Below are 16,673 nucleotides of genomic sequence, written 5' to 3' on the forward strand. Positions count from 1 at the left end.
CCAGCAGGCGGGAGAGCAAGTGCAAAGGCCCTGAGGTGGACACGCACGCCGGGCTCTTGAGGAACACCGAGGAAGCTACTGTCACGAATGCGGAGTGCGGGGGATAAAGCCAGATGCCTAAAGGGGCCGAATTCAAGAGAGCTCTGTTGTCTAGTTTGGAAATCAGAGAGGAAAGGAGGAGTCAGTGAAGAAAACCAAGCAGCGGTGGCTACTGTAGCATCTGAAGCTCACACAGTGGGCGGGGAGGGTCTGAAGCAAAAGAACACAAAATTACAATCAAAAGTATGAAAGTGAGGACACATTCAGAATGTGAAAAGACATCGCCTCCAAGTTAAAATTTTTTAAAGCTGGCAGATACCATCCATAACATGGCATTTTAATCGTTTAAGTGCCTGATCCTATCACATTATAAACTCGCTGACTCTGAGCTCCTCAAGGGCACAGCACACATATATGTGCTGTGTGCTAAGTCACTACAGTCTCGTCCAGCTGCCTTGTGACCTGGTGGGCTCCTCTGTCCGTGGGATTCTCCAGGCAAGAACACTGGAGAGGGTTGCCACATCCTCCTCCAGGGGATCTTCCCGATCCAGGGATGGAACCCGCATCTCATGTCTCCTGCACCGGGAGGCGGTTCTTTACCCCTGGCACCACCTGGAAAAGTCCTACATCCCTATAATACTTTCTTCTGTACATTTTTTGGCTGTATACTTTTTGATCAACTTTTCATATTACAATTATCTTCTGTTATTATTTTCTAGAGAGAAAATGGAAAAATAAACAGTCTTCTTTCTAGCATGATTGATCACAGTTTTTAAATTATTTTTCATTTCTATGCATAAAATGCATAAAATTGGTGTCTTTACACACAGACTACCATGCTGTTTCCCATCCTGGTAGAAACCTGAGTTCCACAAACACAATTTAATCTGTTAAATTTGATTTCAAGCAATTCTTCTTTTTTAATTTAAAATATACAGTACATGTTATTATTGCATTCTCCTATATTCCTGATGAGGGAACTGCCCTTTTGTTAAGGTATCAAAGAATTGAATTTCACAGAAAGAGCATATTACTTTATACATTTGATGATAAGAAGAGTTTCCCACAGACTGCTTTTGAAGCTTTGTTTCTCTTTCACTCCCATGTACTTCTGGTGCTATATACCAGAGCAAAGACTCACGGGGACTGTGATTCAATTTCTTTTGTCTTCATGCCAGTTACCTCAGCACACCAGGCATTAGAAGTATTTCTCAAAGCCATTCCTACTCCAGAGGAATAGAAATAACTCAACTGTACACACAATAAATGACAACAAAAACACATAAATATATCCCACAAAACCCGAACTAAAGGTATCGCCAACTCAACCTGATCTTAGCTCCATCTGTAAAATGTTTATAGTCATCAGAATGCCTATAGCCATTCCAACATTCCAACATCATCTGACAAAAGGGGAAATATTAGACTTTCTAACACAGAAACATTCAAGCATACAAAAACAAACCGATTAGTATAATAAATAAATTCAATAATTACTGACTCATGGTTGATCTTGTTTCAGCAATATTTACCTGCTTTCCTCCTTGAACTGGTTTGAAGAATTCTAGATATCACAACATTTCATCTACAAAAATTTCAAAATGTACTTCTAAAATATAAGGATTCTTTAAAAATGACATAATCCTACTACAAAAAATTAATAATTACTCCCTTGTATCATATATTGGGTTCAAATTTTCATCTCATGAGATGCTGTATATTTATTTTTTCTTGTTATTTATTTAGGGCATGAGATTATTTGTCCTCCAGCATCTGCCTCAGTCTGTATTTTTCCAACCACATTCCTATGGTATCATGTGTTTATCGTGTCTTCCTGTCTTCTGTACTCCTCTTCACTAAGAGTTGGATCCAGAAGCTGTATGAGATTCTGGTTTGACATTTTCTGGCAAGAACCCTTCAAATGGTGGTGTTAGAGGCTCTTAACCATCTGGTTGTTTCTTGCTTTTTGAGGTTCGTAGCTGTTGATGATCAATGCTGCCTTAGGACGGAGTTCCTAAAATAGGCCCGAAGAGAGGGATTATGTCAAAGCACCTTGGGAGACCAGCGTGGCGCCTTGGGAGACAGTAAGCTGTGCGGGAAGCAGAACCAGAAGGAGAGAAAACCAAACAATGGTGTGATCTCAAGCAAAATCCCAGGGAGGGCAGTTTCTTCCTGACCCCACGGGAAGCTGAGCGGTGCCGGCAGCACTCCGACACTGCGCCGACTCAAGGCCAGGGGCCTGCTTTTCCCACACCTCCTCCTTCCAGTGACCGGTCAGGACTTGCTTGACCGCGGGACTGAGGGGGTGAAGGGGGCCCTCCAGAGGAGAGAGGAGACCGAAAGGCTGCCCATGTATTGGAAGGACATCTCTATGGCTCTTACAGTCCTAAGTCTTCAGCACCCCGTGGCCTATGCCTGAGGAAGGTCGATACGATGGTACGCGTCTCCTCCCACCCGCGAGCACAAGGGCCGTTGTCTCTAAGCAGACCTTCCAGGACGCCCTGTGAACAAGTTTACTCCAGCGACGCAAACAGCACAAGACCGCAGAGCATGAGGTCCAGCACACCAGCATCTCTTCTTCACGTTGCCCGCTTCAGAAACCAGCGCCCGGCTCTGGAAAGGCGGGAGCACACTAGTGCCTCAAATCGAGCCTTTTAAGTATCAGCACTGTCGTTTATTTCCTAAGACATCGCCATCTGTAAAATTGAGTTATTTCGCTTTGTGTGTGCGTGTGTAAGAAATTCATCCATCTGCACGAAAAGTTCAGTGGGGAATTCTTCTCTTGGGAAGGCCAAACCCCTTGTCATCTCCCAGCATTTGTGCCCATGGACCACATCTCGGGGACTCCCTGTCCCTGTGAATGAACACTGTGTGCTCCTAACCAAGGTCAAAACACAGGAAGAAGCAAAAGCATGGATGATGACGTGGAGTTACCAAGGGCCCTGGCTACTCATCTTCTAACAAGAAAATCTCCAGTTCATTTAACTCACCTGTCTCTCGCCAAGTTCTGGATTTTGCCAAGTTCTGACAGTTTTCCCTTCACAGTTTCTCAACTCTGTCCCTTCCCTTTCACTATCTTTTTTTAGAGTCAGAGTTGTTCCAAGGAAATGCAAAATGTGGTTAAAACTAATAGCCAGACAGACTTGGAGAAGAATAAGCGAGGTCTCAGAACAACAGAACCTGGAGAGGGAGGAGGGGGAGGAAGGGAAGCCAGTGTGAGTCTTGCCTTGGACTGTGGGGCAGCAGGAACTGAGGGTGGATGAATGGATGTGTTAACAGTAACCTCAGTTCCTTTGTTTGACCAGGATCAACTCATTGCCAGCATCTGCCAGCATCACACTGGCAGGGGAAGGGAAAGTCTCAAGGACCTCAGACCCCCTGTTTGATGGGAAACCGCAGTTCACATCACAACCCACAGCAGCCTTCTTCCTTCTGGCAGCCTCAACTCCAAACCAGTTGCAGCTGAGTCCGTTCAAAATGCTGCAGCCAAGAGTCTCTTTACTGCCTCCCTGCTGGACTAAGCTGCAGTGGGCATTGCTCTGGTGCAGGACCAGGGGCATTACCACCTCCAGGTCCCCGAAGGGGCACACTGCTGCCCTTGGGTCCATCCAGGCTCCTTCCACTTCACTCAGAAACCTAGTTTTCCCTAGCATCATTCCCTGACCTCGGGACACTTCTCCAAAGCCTACCTTCTTGATGAGAACTGAGTCCCGATGCCACCCCAAACTCCCCGTGTGTTTCCTGCCATCAGCCATTCATGCCAGATCCATAAAGGCAGTCTTCACTCATCAGCCAAACAATGAACTACACCAGCTCCTGAGCGCCGTCTCCCTGTCATTCCCGCGTGCTGCCGAGGAGAGTGCTTTCAGCCATCCGTGTGTGACCTGCCTCCAGTTGGCCTTTGGTGCCCCCACAGGGCAACAGGGAGAAGTAGTTTTGTTATTTCACACCCCAAAAGATGGGGGATCAGATCTATCTATCGTCTTTCCTCTGTAGGTTAAATGTGGAGATGACCCTGACATCCAGAAACAGAATTTTTACCCCAAAATTTGGCTTTGCAGGACAGCTGAGCCGCTGAATGGTTCACAAAAACTCAGCAGAACTGTCATTTGCACAGTTTTCAATCTGCATTTGGAAACTGTGGCAGTATACAGGAGGCACTAGTGGTAAAGAACCCACGTACCAATGCAGGAGACATAAGAGACACAGGTTCGATCCTTGGATCAGGAAGATCCCCTGGAGGAGGACATGGCAACCCACTCCAGTATCTTGCCTGGAGAAACCCAAGGACAGAGGAGCCTGGAGGGCTGTGATCCATGGGGTTGCAAAGAGTCAGACAGGACAAGTGACCTAGCATGCACAGTTGTTCTCTAGTTGTTTTTCTTATAACAGAAACAATATTGTAACTAAATCATTATGGAAAAATTGAAAACATGAAAATGTTATAAAAGAAGATTGAACCATCTCTAATCTCACTAAATGGAAATGATGCTATTATTTTTTAGGGTATTACCTGCCTGTGTTTTTCTACTCAAGCAATACATTATTGTATCTAATTTATATAATATAGTATGAATTGCTTATTAATATAATTTCAATTATTTTTTGTGAATATACTCTGCCTCCTTAAGAATCCTAAAGAACAGTATTACATTTCACCATGTAGATTCTTAATATTTTTTGAGTTAATTTCATTTTTTGTGAGTTAATTTGACTAATTGGACTACTATAGAAAGTTTATGGCAGATTTTGAGATCAACAGAGTTAAGTACTGGTCTATTTTGTATCACTTAAGAGCTCTATGACCTGAGCAAGTTTCTTAAATCTGTGCCTCAGTTTCCTCTCATTTAAAATGGCGATAATTAAGAGACACAGATGTATTGAACAGCCTTTTGGACTCTGTGGGAGAGGGCGAGGGCAGGATGATATAGGAGAATGGCATTGAAACATGCAAATTATCATATATGAAATGAATCGCCAGTCCAGGTTCGATGCATGATACAGGGTGTTCGGAGCTGGTGCACTGGGATGACCCAGAGGGATGGGGTGGGGAGGGAGGTGGGAGGCAGGTTCAGGATGGGGAACACATGTACACCCAGGGCGGATTCAAGCCAATGCATGGCAAAACCAACACAATGTTGTAAAGTAAAATAAATAAATTAATTATTAAAAAAAAGAAAGAAATTCAATATTCACAAAACTTAAAAAAATAAAAATAAAATGGCGATAATTGATAGTATCTACTTTAGAGAGTTATTGTGATGATGCAAGGAGAAGGTGCTTAGACCAGAGTCTGGCATTTGGTAACTCTTAAATAAAGGTTAGTTATCTTTAGCATCTCTGCCATCTTTGTTTTACTGGCTCAGAAGGTAAAGAATCTGCCTGCAATGCAGGAGACCTGGGTTCAATCTCCAGGTCAGGAAGATCCCCTGGAGAAGGGAAGGGCAACCCACTCCAGTATTCTTGCCTGAGAGTCCCACAGACAGAGGATCCTGGGGGCCTGCAGTCCATGGGGTCACAAAGAGTCAGACACGACCAAGCAACTAACACACACACTTGTATGTTTTACTCTCACAGACACAGAGTTGTAGCTTCCTTAAGTGCTAAAATAAGGAAACCTTATTTTGTAGTAACTAGAATTTCACTCTGAGGTTCCAGAAGCCACCTTTATCTCAAATGATTTTCTTTATAAATTAACATTTCTGTTTTTCTGCCAAATTCAATTCCTCTTATTCTTCAGGAATCCCCTTAGACTCTCCTTTGGCCTTTGCTTAAATACCACCTATGCTGGAGAGTTTATCACTTCTCCTATGGACAGAAACAAATATTTATCACAATTTCACACTTAACATAGTATCACTTACATTTTCACTATAATGAAAATAACAGGAAAACCAACTAAACAGTGGCTTAAAAAAAAGCCAGGTTGCAAGGTTTTCATACAAAGAGTCTACTCCGTTTCTACCTGTCTGCCCCTTCATGGGCTTCCTTTGTGCTCAGACAGTAAAGAATCTGCCTACAATGCAGGAGACCTGGGTTCGATCCCTGGGTCAGGAAGAGCTCCTGGAGGAGGAGATCTTCGTTCTGGGACTGGGCCTGGCCTGGAGCCCCCTGTCTGTAGGAAGTCTCCCACGGCCCCAGGCAGTGCCTCTGCTTTGTAGCAAAGCATGAAAACATGAGGTATTGAATCAGCCCCTTTACCAAGAGGGTTCCCAAACGCCTCAGCAGGCAACGTGCTCTTACACCTCCTCGGCCAGACTGTGGACACATCTGACTGCAGAGGTTGACGCCAAAGTTTCACAGGACCACCCGGAACAAAACTGAGATTCAGTTTGTGAAAAAGTCTAAGATATTATGTTGGCTCCACCAACAGCCGTGTCTGCCATAAGAGTTTATCCAAGTCCACCTTTTATTCCTTTCCACTTTGAGAGAAGAGCAGTCAGAGGATCTGGGAATAGCTCAAAGCTCAAGGGACCGATTCAGACCCATCTGGGAAGTAATGGGCTGTGGAATGATGAGACCAAGGTCAGTGGGACCACTGAGAACAAACAGGGAAGCGGAGCTGGCTCCTCCGTCGCCGGGAAGGGCGCTTCCCGAAGGCTCCTCCGTCGCCGGGAAGGGCGCTTCCCGAAGGCTCCTCCGTCCCCGGGAAGGGCGCTTCCCGAAGGCTCCTCCGTCCCCGGGAAGGGTGCTTCATGAAGGCACCAGGAAGACCTCCAGCTGCTCTGGCAGAGCGGGGAGGCTGGGGGTGGGAGGGAGCAAGCCGAAGACCGCAACAGAAATAGCTGCTGGCTGTGCCTGCTGGCCCGAAGGGGAAGGTCTGTGCACACAGTGGACCAGCTCCATTCGACCCACTCACAGGTAGGAATCATTGCCTCCTTCACTTCTTAGGTGCTTGGAATGACTCTTTTCCCATTTAAGATTAATACCCACCACGCTTGCTCACGGCTGTCAGCCTGGACTTGTAGAAACAGCCCACTCGGGACACCAGTATATGGTGCTTGCTTATCACCCATCACTCTGGGAGTTTCATTTTTTGTGGCTTATCGCAGACGTCCCCCTGGGGCTGAGCCCCTTGATTGTTACCTATTGTTTGTCTTCATAATGACCTTCACATGCCTCCCTGGCTTCAACTATCAGCCCTAAGCTTCTCATGCAGTATGGACTAGGGTCTGACCATGTGCCAGACCCTGACTGAGCACTGGAAACACCACAATAAATAAGACACCGTCTCCACTCTTAAAGACTGTACGGAAAACCTCAGCCCTCCTTGTGGGTACAAGTGGGAGAAGTCTCCCAGGGGGAAGAAACTTTGATCCAGGTCTAGGATGGACTACAAGAAAGACTGAGACTGGATGGTAATAAAATTGCACAAGATTTCTATGCAAAAATAGTGTCTCTCCATTGACAGGCATAAAAATGGCCTGGATAAATGAAGAGATATGGCATGTCTATGGATGAGAAGATTCAACATTATAAAGTTGTCAGTTTTTTTTACTTATATATGTATTTACTACATATGTGTGATACATGATACATAAAAATGCTATCAAACTGTACATATTCAGTTAGTGAAGTGAAAGTCACTCAGTCATGTCTGACTCTTTGCGACCCCATGGACTATACAGTCCAGGCCAGAATTCTGGAGTGGGTAGCTGTTCCCTTCTCCAGGGGATTTTTCCCAACCCAGGGATCAAACCCAGGTCTCCTGCATCGTGGGCAGATTCTATACCAGCTGAGCCACAAAAGAAGCCCCATATTCAGTTAACTTGGTTATTTTTAGTCAATATTAGCTTCCTATTTATGTTGATAAATGTAGATCTTATCCATTAGTTTTAACTATTGAATTGAGTTCCACTATATGAGCAAGCCACTGTATTGATTATTTTCCTACTAAGAGACAGTTATTTTGTTTTCTTTTTCATTTGTTTGATTTGTTTTGCTTTTTTTTCCACTTTCAGAAAAAAAGTGTTTTAGGCACCTTGAAGGGTAAAAACCAGAGTGAAAGAGCAGACAGCTGTGTGTAGTTGAGCAGGTCTGAAAAAAGACAGTGAGAGATGAGTTACAAGAGATAACATAGGAAACAGTTGGGGACTAGCTCACACAAGATCTTACGTGCCATGAACTCCCATATGTACCTGCATTTGGCCCAGGACTTTTCTCTAAGACTTGATTAGTCAAACGAGGAGGGACTGCCCCAGGCTTGCATTTGGGCGTCTCACAGTGAACAAGAAGAAAGCCCATCACCTTGGACTGCCCTGGTGGTCCAGGGGTTAAGGACCTGACTGCCAACGCAGGGGTCACGGGTTCAACGCCTGGTCCGGGAAGACCCCAACGCAGGGGTCACGGGTTCAACGCCTGGTCCGGGAAGACCCCACACGCTGAGGGGTGAGTAAGGCCGTGCACACAGCTACTGAGCCTGTGCTCCGGAGGCCGCGCTCTGCACCCTTGGACGCGCCGCAAGAGAAACTCACGTACCCCAGTGGAGGAGGCCCGGCTCGCCGCAGCCACAGAAAGCCTGCACGCAGCAATGGAGACCTGGTGCAGCCAAAAATAAAATGAATCAAGTTTTTAAAAAAGAAAATTCAATATTCTGCCCTTACATGCCCTCTTCCTCTATATTTTAAAAACCTAAACCAAGGTACTCACATCCACTGAACATCCAAGCAGAATTACCCGCCATCTGTGTTTGCCTGCTCCATCCCACACCCCCTGCGTCAAGTCAATGGAACAAGCCTGCAGCAGATTCCAAACAGAATTCTTGTCCCTGTCCCTGTCAGATTGAAGTTTTACCCAGATTATTACCTAGATTACTGCTATCTATGCATCTTAAACCCCTCCAAGTTAATAATAACTGTCCCAACAGGTCTACTTCAAATATGACATCTGTGAAATCTCCCCCAATCGCTCCTCCTTGTCAGGAGCTATCAGCTTCCTTTCTGGGCACCCAGAATGCTTGGGACATATATTAAGTTAGGCCACATACATCATGAGAACCCAAGTATTCGTTTACATGTATCTCTCGCTTTCACTGGAATACGAGTGACAAGAGGAACACGGTAAATCTTTGTGAAAGGATCAAACAAAACAATTACAAAGGATACTTAGAAATAAGGAAGATTATTAGTCTAGGTTTCTGGAGAAGAGCTTGGCAACCACTCCAGCGTTCTTACCTGGAGAATCCTGTGAGTAGAGGAGCCTGGCGGGCTACAGTCCACGGGGTCGTGAAGAGTCAGACATGACTGAAGCGAATTAGCACACACCCACACAGTCTAGGATTCAGAAATGGAAATATCGACAACTCACAGGATTAGTAACGCTATTATATCTTTTTTCAGTAGATAACTTAAAAGTAGGCAAAAAAAAAAAAAGTCCACGTAGCTAATTTGCACAAGACTCAGGATGATTATGGCCTTCTCTGGTGGCTCAGATGGTAAAGCATCTGCCTACAATGTGGGCAGACCTGGGTTCGATCCCTGGGTCAGGAAGATCCCCTGTTGAAGGAACCCGCAACCCTCTCCAGTACTCTTGCCTGGAGAATCCCACTGAGTCAGACACGACTGAGTGACTTCACTTTTCTTCTTTCAGAATGATTAAGTCTGAAAAACAGACACATTAAAACAATCATAGCCCTTTTTAAATTTCAAAAGCAAGTGGAAAGTTTCATTCTGTGTCTGGCCCCAAGAATTAATCAGCAATTAATAATACCAATAGGGGCACAAAAGCAAAGATAATAGCAGCCCTCTTAAAAAGCCAGACCTTACAAGCTGGAGACTATGTGTGTGCTTAGTTGTTCAGTCATGCCATGGGATTCTCCAGGCAGAAATACTGGAGCGGGTTGCCATGCCTTCCCCCAGGGATCTGCCCAAGCCAGAGAAAGAACCCAGGTCTCCCGCTGGAGAACAATCTACTTTTAAAATGTCTCGGGTTAACAGTTATATCAAGTTTGATGTCCCTTATTACTTCAAAATGTACTCAAAATGCTTTCTTCCTACAAAGAATCCCAACCGCCTTCATGGCTCTGGGTCTGCTACTGTGACTCCTGTCAAAAGATGGGCAGTCCTCCATGAACTTGCTGGGGAGACTGGACAGACCCGCTGGAAGTGGTCAGAGAGGTAGGACGGAGGAGACACTGTCGTCCTCACAGACCCATGTGGAACTGTAACCGTTAAGGATGAGCAGAACCCTGTGGCCTAAGACATCCTCCCCTGAGGCACTAGCTTCAAAAGAACAGTAAGATGCTAAATATTGCTTTCTATTTAAATAGAGAAAGCAGCAGGTAATTTTTCCTGCAGCAGTTATTACATTCCAGTCTCATCACTTAATCTGTGCCCTCCCGCAGCCAGGCTGTTGCTGGCACTGTGACTCGGTGGGGCGGGCACACAGCTGGTGCCTGGCGGTCAGCCCTTAACCCGCAGAGTATGACCATTAGCACCCAGCAGTATGTGTCCCTTAGCTTGTGGCCTGTTAGCACCTAGCCATTAGCATGTATCCCTTAGCATGTGGCTGTTAGCACGTGACTTAGCAGGCGTCCGTTAGCACGTGGCTGTTAGCACGTGACTAGCAGGTGTCAGTTAGCACGTGACTTAGCAGGCGTCCTTTAGCACGTGGCTGTTAGCACGTGACTTAGCGGGCGTCCGTTAGCACGTGACTTAGCAGGCGTCCGTTAGCACGTGGCTGTTAGCACGTGACTTAGCGGGCGTCCGTTAGCACGTGGCTGTTAGCACGTGACTTAGCAGGCGTCCGTTAGCAGGTGGCTGTTAGTGTGTGACCGTGAGCCCGTGACCGTTGGCTGGAGGCTGCTCCCGATCGTGCTTTGGCAATGACTGGCATCACAGGGGTGCCGCTGTGGCGTTCACCTTGGGTCACAGTCCCCAAGACCTGCCCTGTCGGGGTGGCCAGAGGAGCCGCTCGCCTGGGTCCCAGGCACCTGGGTGCCCCAGTGAAGACGGCCGGCAGGGTGCGGGGGCCTGGCAGGGGGGGCAGTGCCGGCCGACGTCTGCTTCCGTGGCGGGTCCCGGGCGCTGTGAGAGGGCCCAGGCGGCTGCAGGAGGGTCCCTGGGAGTGGACTGCCCACACAGGGACCCTCCCCTCGGCCAGGGCCGGACCTCAGAGGGCGAACGTCGAGCTTAGGACCTGGAACAAGCAAAAGGAGGGGTGATGACGCTGCTTCTCTTACTACGGGGTTTAAGTGTTAAAAGCTGCACGGAGGCTTGGAGACACAATTTAATGCCTCCCTTTCCCTTTCTTGTCATAACAGAGAATAACACTTGTTTTGATGGAGGTTTGTATGAACATGACGGTGGCCTGACCTACGTGGACACCTGCAAAAACAAAGAATCCCACACCAAGAAGTTTGCCACGACTGACCACACCACTCCCTCACCTTCCCAGTGCAAGGGCTTCGCTGAAAGCTTTCAAGGACTTTGGGGCTTTTTTTAAGCATGTGCCGCCTGTCTCCTTGCCTGGCCCCGAAACAAACCTTTCTCTGCTCCAAACTCTGACACTTCTGTACTTTGACCTCACTGTGCATCAGGCACACAGGCTGTGTGCAGTAACGGTCCCACATTCTTCAGTCCACAGAGAGATCCTGCTGGATGGCTGACAAATTCGTTTCCAACTCCTTCCCCTTGCCCTTAATGATGACAACCCTGGGATGATAAGAATGCCCAACAGCTGGAAGGTGTTGCAGCCTTTATCTAGTGGGCCTCCTGGCGGTCTCTCTTTGCCAATGTGACAGCAGAGACAGTATAGCAGAGGGAGTCCACTGACCGTTCTCCTGAGCTGTTTATCCTTCTAAGGTGTCAGCAACTCTGGAAGAATAAATCAAACCATCTTGGGACAGACTCAGGCCATTCAGACCATCTGCTCTAAAAAGAAACCGAACAAACCGAAAAGCTTTACAAATATTTTAGTTGAAGGAAATGCCATTATTTAGATGGTAGTAGCAGGCAAAAAAAAAAAAAAAAGTCTTCTTGAGAAAGCTTACAGAATTTTCTGCTTAAAATTTTTTAGAAACAAATTTCTCCTCTTTCCTTATTGTGATTCTAGTGATTCAAACTGAAAAGCCCTGTGCAATAAAGGATAACAATTCTGAACAAAGTGCCATTTTGAAAATGATCTACATGTAGATTAAAAGTTGCTGGAATTTCCTGGGTAAGAGATGTCCCTTTTAAAGCAACTTCCTGGTTCTGTTTTCTTAGCTCCATAGAATATGAAGCTAACAAGGTCAAGGTTTGGGGTTTGCTGTCCTAGTAAGTTACCATCAGAGGAAGAAAGGAACGTCTTCGTGGGCAGCAACGGTATCCTGATTCCCAAAAAGCAGATCCGTGTGCTTGTCTCTAGTTCAGTAGACAAGTGCCACCATGTCTCCACGTGAAAAGCGGCACAACCTCGGAGCGTCCCAGCATCCCGCAGACAGGGACAAGGCCCTCACGAGTCATATGGAGGCTGTGACCACACTGAGAGCCGCTTCCAGGAGCCTCACTGTCCTTGTCTTCCTCCCTGGAGTTCTCTGGAGCAGGAACACAATTTCTGGCTGAGATAGGAAGGGAGCAGGAAGAAGCATTGCTGGGAGGAGAAAATCTGCTCCATTCTTCTGACAGCTTTATGCCACTTTTCATTTTTTCTGCCCCTTTTGGGTAAACTGATGGAGAGAACCCTTTGGATCTCAGCTACTCTCTTCTATTTTTCTACTCCCACTAGCTTTTCTGTCCACCTACAAAGCCTGAGGAAAACATGATTGCAAATCCTGCCTACAGTGTGGCTCAGCTGGTAAAGAATCTGCCTGCAATGCAGGAGACCCTGGTTCGATCCCTGGGTTGGGAAGATCCCCTGGAAGAGGGCATGTCAACCCACTCCAGTATTCTTGTCTGGAGAACTCCACAGACAGAGTCACCTGGCTGGCTACAGTCCATGGGGTCGCAGAGGGTCGGACACAACTGAATGACTAAGCACAGCACAGCACACAGGACCTCTAACCATTTCAAGTTCCCTAATCCAAACTCCTAGCAACCCCATGGACTGTAGTCCACCAGGCTTCTCTGTCCATGGGATTCTCCAGACAAGAATACTGGAGTGGGTTGCCATTTCCTTCTCCAGGGGATCTTCCCGACCCAGGGATCGAACCTGGGTCTCTTGCATTGCAGGCAGACCTTTACCAGCTGAGCTACAAAGGAAGCCCCCAGCTGACATATAGGGGCTCAAGTAAAGTTCTTTAAAGGGAGAGAGAGAAACGGGAGGGACGACGACGGGGTAGATGAATGAATGAAAGAAAGAGAAGTTCGTTTTGTTTCTTGATCTTTGCTGTTGTTCAGTTACTAAGTCGTGACCAACTCTGTGACCCCATGGACAGCAGCACACCGGGCTCCCCTGTCCTTTACCATCTCCCAGAGTTTGCTCAAATTTGTGTCTGTTGAGTCGGTGATGCCATCCCACCATCTCATCCTCTGTCATCCCCTTCTCCCTTCGCCTTCACTCTTTCCAGCATCAGGGACTTTCCCAGAGTCAGCTCTTCACATGAGGTGGTCCAAGTATTGGAGCTTCAGCTACTGTCTTTCTTGAAAGAAGTCACATTTGCTCTGTTGGCAGCCAAGAGAACTGGTGGAATAGGCAAAGTTGAATTTGATGAGGCAGGAAATGGGAAGTTTAGTAGGGGTGACCGCCGCACCCCAGGGTATATTCAGGAGCAGGGCTGTAACTTCAAACTGCCAGTCAGAAAACGCGGAGGGGAGAGGTAACCAGGCGGGAAGAGACAGCAGCACAGGTCCTGACAGGCCTGTTGTTAGAGGCCATCGAGGAACAGACTGCACTCACGGGCATCTGCAGTGCCCGTCGCAGCAAGTCTGATCGAAGCTCACCAAGCCTGATCCAGGTCCCACCAGCTTCCCGATGCCAGCGGCCTCCCGGAGGAGCTGGTCCATCAGACAGACGAAGGCACCAGAGCACCTCATGCGACACAAGGGCAGAGACCCAGGGGATGGTTCACGGGCCCGCCTCTCCATGTTCCTCCCTCTCAGACCTCCGCGGCCCCAGAAGCAGTACAAGCAGCAGCTCCATCCAGCCTGCAGACTCACACAGGATAAGACCTCATGAACTGGAATGTCATCACACAAGACTCACGGCTTCACAAAGGGCACGCGACCAGAAGGCTTCCCTCTCAGGTGTGGAGAGTGTGCTCATGATGTGCCGGCCGTGACTGATGCAGAGTCTGCACCAAGGCTGAGTGGACTTGTGTGTGAGGATCCCGTGGGAAAATGCCCTCACCTTCTGGATGAGGTCACAGACACCACAGGGTTAGGGAGGGTGAGGCCATGCTTTAAAGGACAACCAGACGCAGGACTTTCTGGTTTTAACTGAATCCATACACATAAATACCAAAACTGAAAAAGCCTCAGGAACTCTTTACTACTTCCAGAAAAATATGGCAGGAATGTCCCAGGAAAGCCAACTCATCAGCAATCTTGACATTATTTTACTGTTCACATTTCAGGCTGAACTGTGGGGCTCATACTCATGACCTGGTGAGCAGTACGGCTTAGCCAAGCAAGTGCTGTGGCTCCATCAGAAAAGTGGCCGATGAGTCTGTAAAAGTCACCTCCCCAAGTGTGTTAACTTCCTCGGGCTTCCATGACACATTATCACAAACGGGGGTACTTTACAACAGTGGAGAACTTATTCTCCCATAGTTCTGGAGGCCAGAAGCCCCTAGTCACCGTGTTCCCTCCTTCCTGCCTCTCCCCGCTTGCAGTGGCTCCAAACATTCCTTGGGCTATGGCACATCACCTCAGTCTCTGCCTCCGTTTTCACGAGGCCTTCTCCTCCTCCTATCTCCTCCTGTTCTCTTATTTTTTTGGGGGGGGCATCTATTCATTTATTTATGGCTGTGCTGGGTCTTCATTGCTGAACCCAGGCTTTCTCTAGTTGCAGCGAGTGGGGGCTGCTCTGCGTCTCACCGTGGGGGCTTCTGGTGGAGCCTGGGCTCTAGGAGGCGGGTTTCAGTAGTCATGATGCGTGGGCTCAGCAGTTCTGGCACAAAGGCCTAGTTGCCCCACTGCATGTGGAGTCTTCCCAGACCAAGGATTGAACCCACGTCCCCTGCATTGGCAGATGGACTCTTAACCACTGGACCACCATGGAAGTCCTACTTTTCTTTTATACGGACTCTTGCCATTGGATTTATGGCCTACATCGATAATTCAGAATATCATCTCAAGAGTCTTAACTACACCCTCAATGACCCTTTTTAACGTCACATTCACAGGTCCCAGGGGTTAGGATATGGACAAATCTTTAGTGGGATCCACAATTCAATCCATTACACCAAGCATCTTTTGGTCTTCCAGGACTTGACAAAACTCCAAGTGCTTGAAAATATTCCCTTCCTTCCAATATTTCCTTCCTTCCTTTAATGCTGATTAAAAAGAAGAGGGAGGAAAACTCTTCCTCCGTTTGCTAAACACTTGGAAGACAGCTCACATATGCCTCAAAGATGAACGGTAAGAATCTGGGTACATATGTGCTCCATGCCTGGTGCACACGTGTAGATGACTTCAAGGGCTTCCCAGGTGGCTCAGTGGTAAAGAATCTGCCTGTGATGCAGGAGACGCAGGAGACTGTGGTTCAATCCCTGAGTGGGGAAGATCCCCTGGAGGAGGGCACAGCAACCCACTCCAGTATTCTTGCCTGGAGAGTCCCATGGACAGAGGAGCCTGGCGGGTACAGTCCATGGGGTTGCAAAGAGTCAGACATGACTGAAGTGACTCAGCATACACACAGGCAACTTCAAAAGCATGTCTTCCTGATTATAGTATTATAGTTGACAGACAGACACAGCTGAAAAAGTCTAGCTTTTATATCACCTGCTTAGGTACAGTAACTGTGTTTTCAGAAGCAAAAAAATCTACAAATGCTCTCATGCAGGTTTCAGGATAGAATGTTTGAGGGGAGACTACTCATTTAAAATGTTTTTTTTTAAAAAGGTCTCATACTAATTGTGGGATCCTGGGTAAGTTATTTATAACCATCCTGTGCTTTGGTTTTCCCATCTGTAAAATAGTATAATAATAATACCTCTTTCACGGGGTTGTTATGAGTATCAAAAAGGTAGTATTTGTAAAGGATTTAAAACAATGCCTGGCACATTATAAAGGCTGTATAAGTTTTATCACAATATTTTAAAAAGCTGTAATTAGAAACCACACTAAGCATTGAAGAAGTACTTACAAATACATTCAAAGAATGCATATCAATTAAAGTTCTTGGGCTGTGAAAGTAAAAGATGCAGATAAAAATTTTTAAGGAAATGAATGGCTTGTTGAATAATTAGGAAGGGTTAAAAAATGGCTGGAACCAAGGGAAGCTGAGTGGCAGAGGAGGCAGCCAAAAGGCCTGCAAGGACACTGCTGAACTGTTCTGACCCATTGACCCCAGTTTGGAATGCATAAATAAACAAGTATATACGACTGAGCACACACACACACACACACAAACATATAAGTGGAACTTTGGACTCGTCATTATCCACAGTGTTTTCAGAAATACCAGTAAAATCAATCCCTCTTTTTATTGCATAAAGATGTAGTGGAAAGTTACTTGTTGGAAGGTTACTGGAGGATCTCACTTAGCCATCAATG

General features: G+C 46.8%; 1 long non-coding RNA gene across 1 annotated transcript; it reads left to right on the forward strand.

The window, feature by feature from the left end:
* Window positions 1-6,573: 6,573 nt before the first annotated feature.
* Window positions 6,574-12,016, forward strand: LOC122425857. Its single transcript, XR_006265032.1, has 2 exons — window positions 6,574-6,900; window positions 11,300-12,016. It is a non-coding gene; the product is annotated as an uncharacterized LOC122425857 (long non-coding RNA).
* Window positions 12,017-16,673: the final 4,657 nt, after the last annotated feature.

The sequence above is a fragment of the Cervus canadensis genome, chromosome 23 (genome assembly GCF_019320065.1).
Source record: "Cervus canadensis isolate Bull #8, Minnesota chromosome 23, ASM1932006v1, whole genome shotgun sequence".
Classification (NCBI taxonomy): domain Eukaryota; kingdom Metazoa; phylum Chordata; class Mammalia; order Artiodactyla; family Cervidae; genus Cervus; species Cervus canadensis.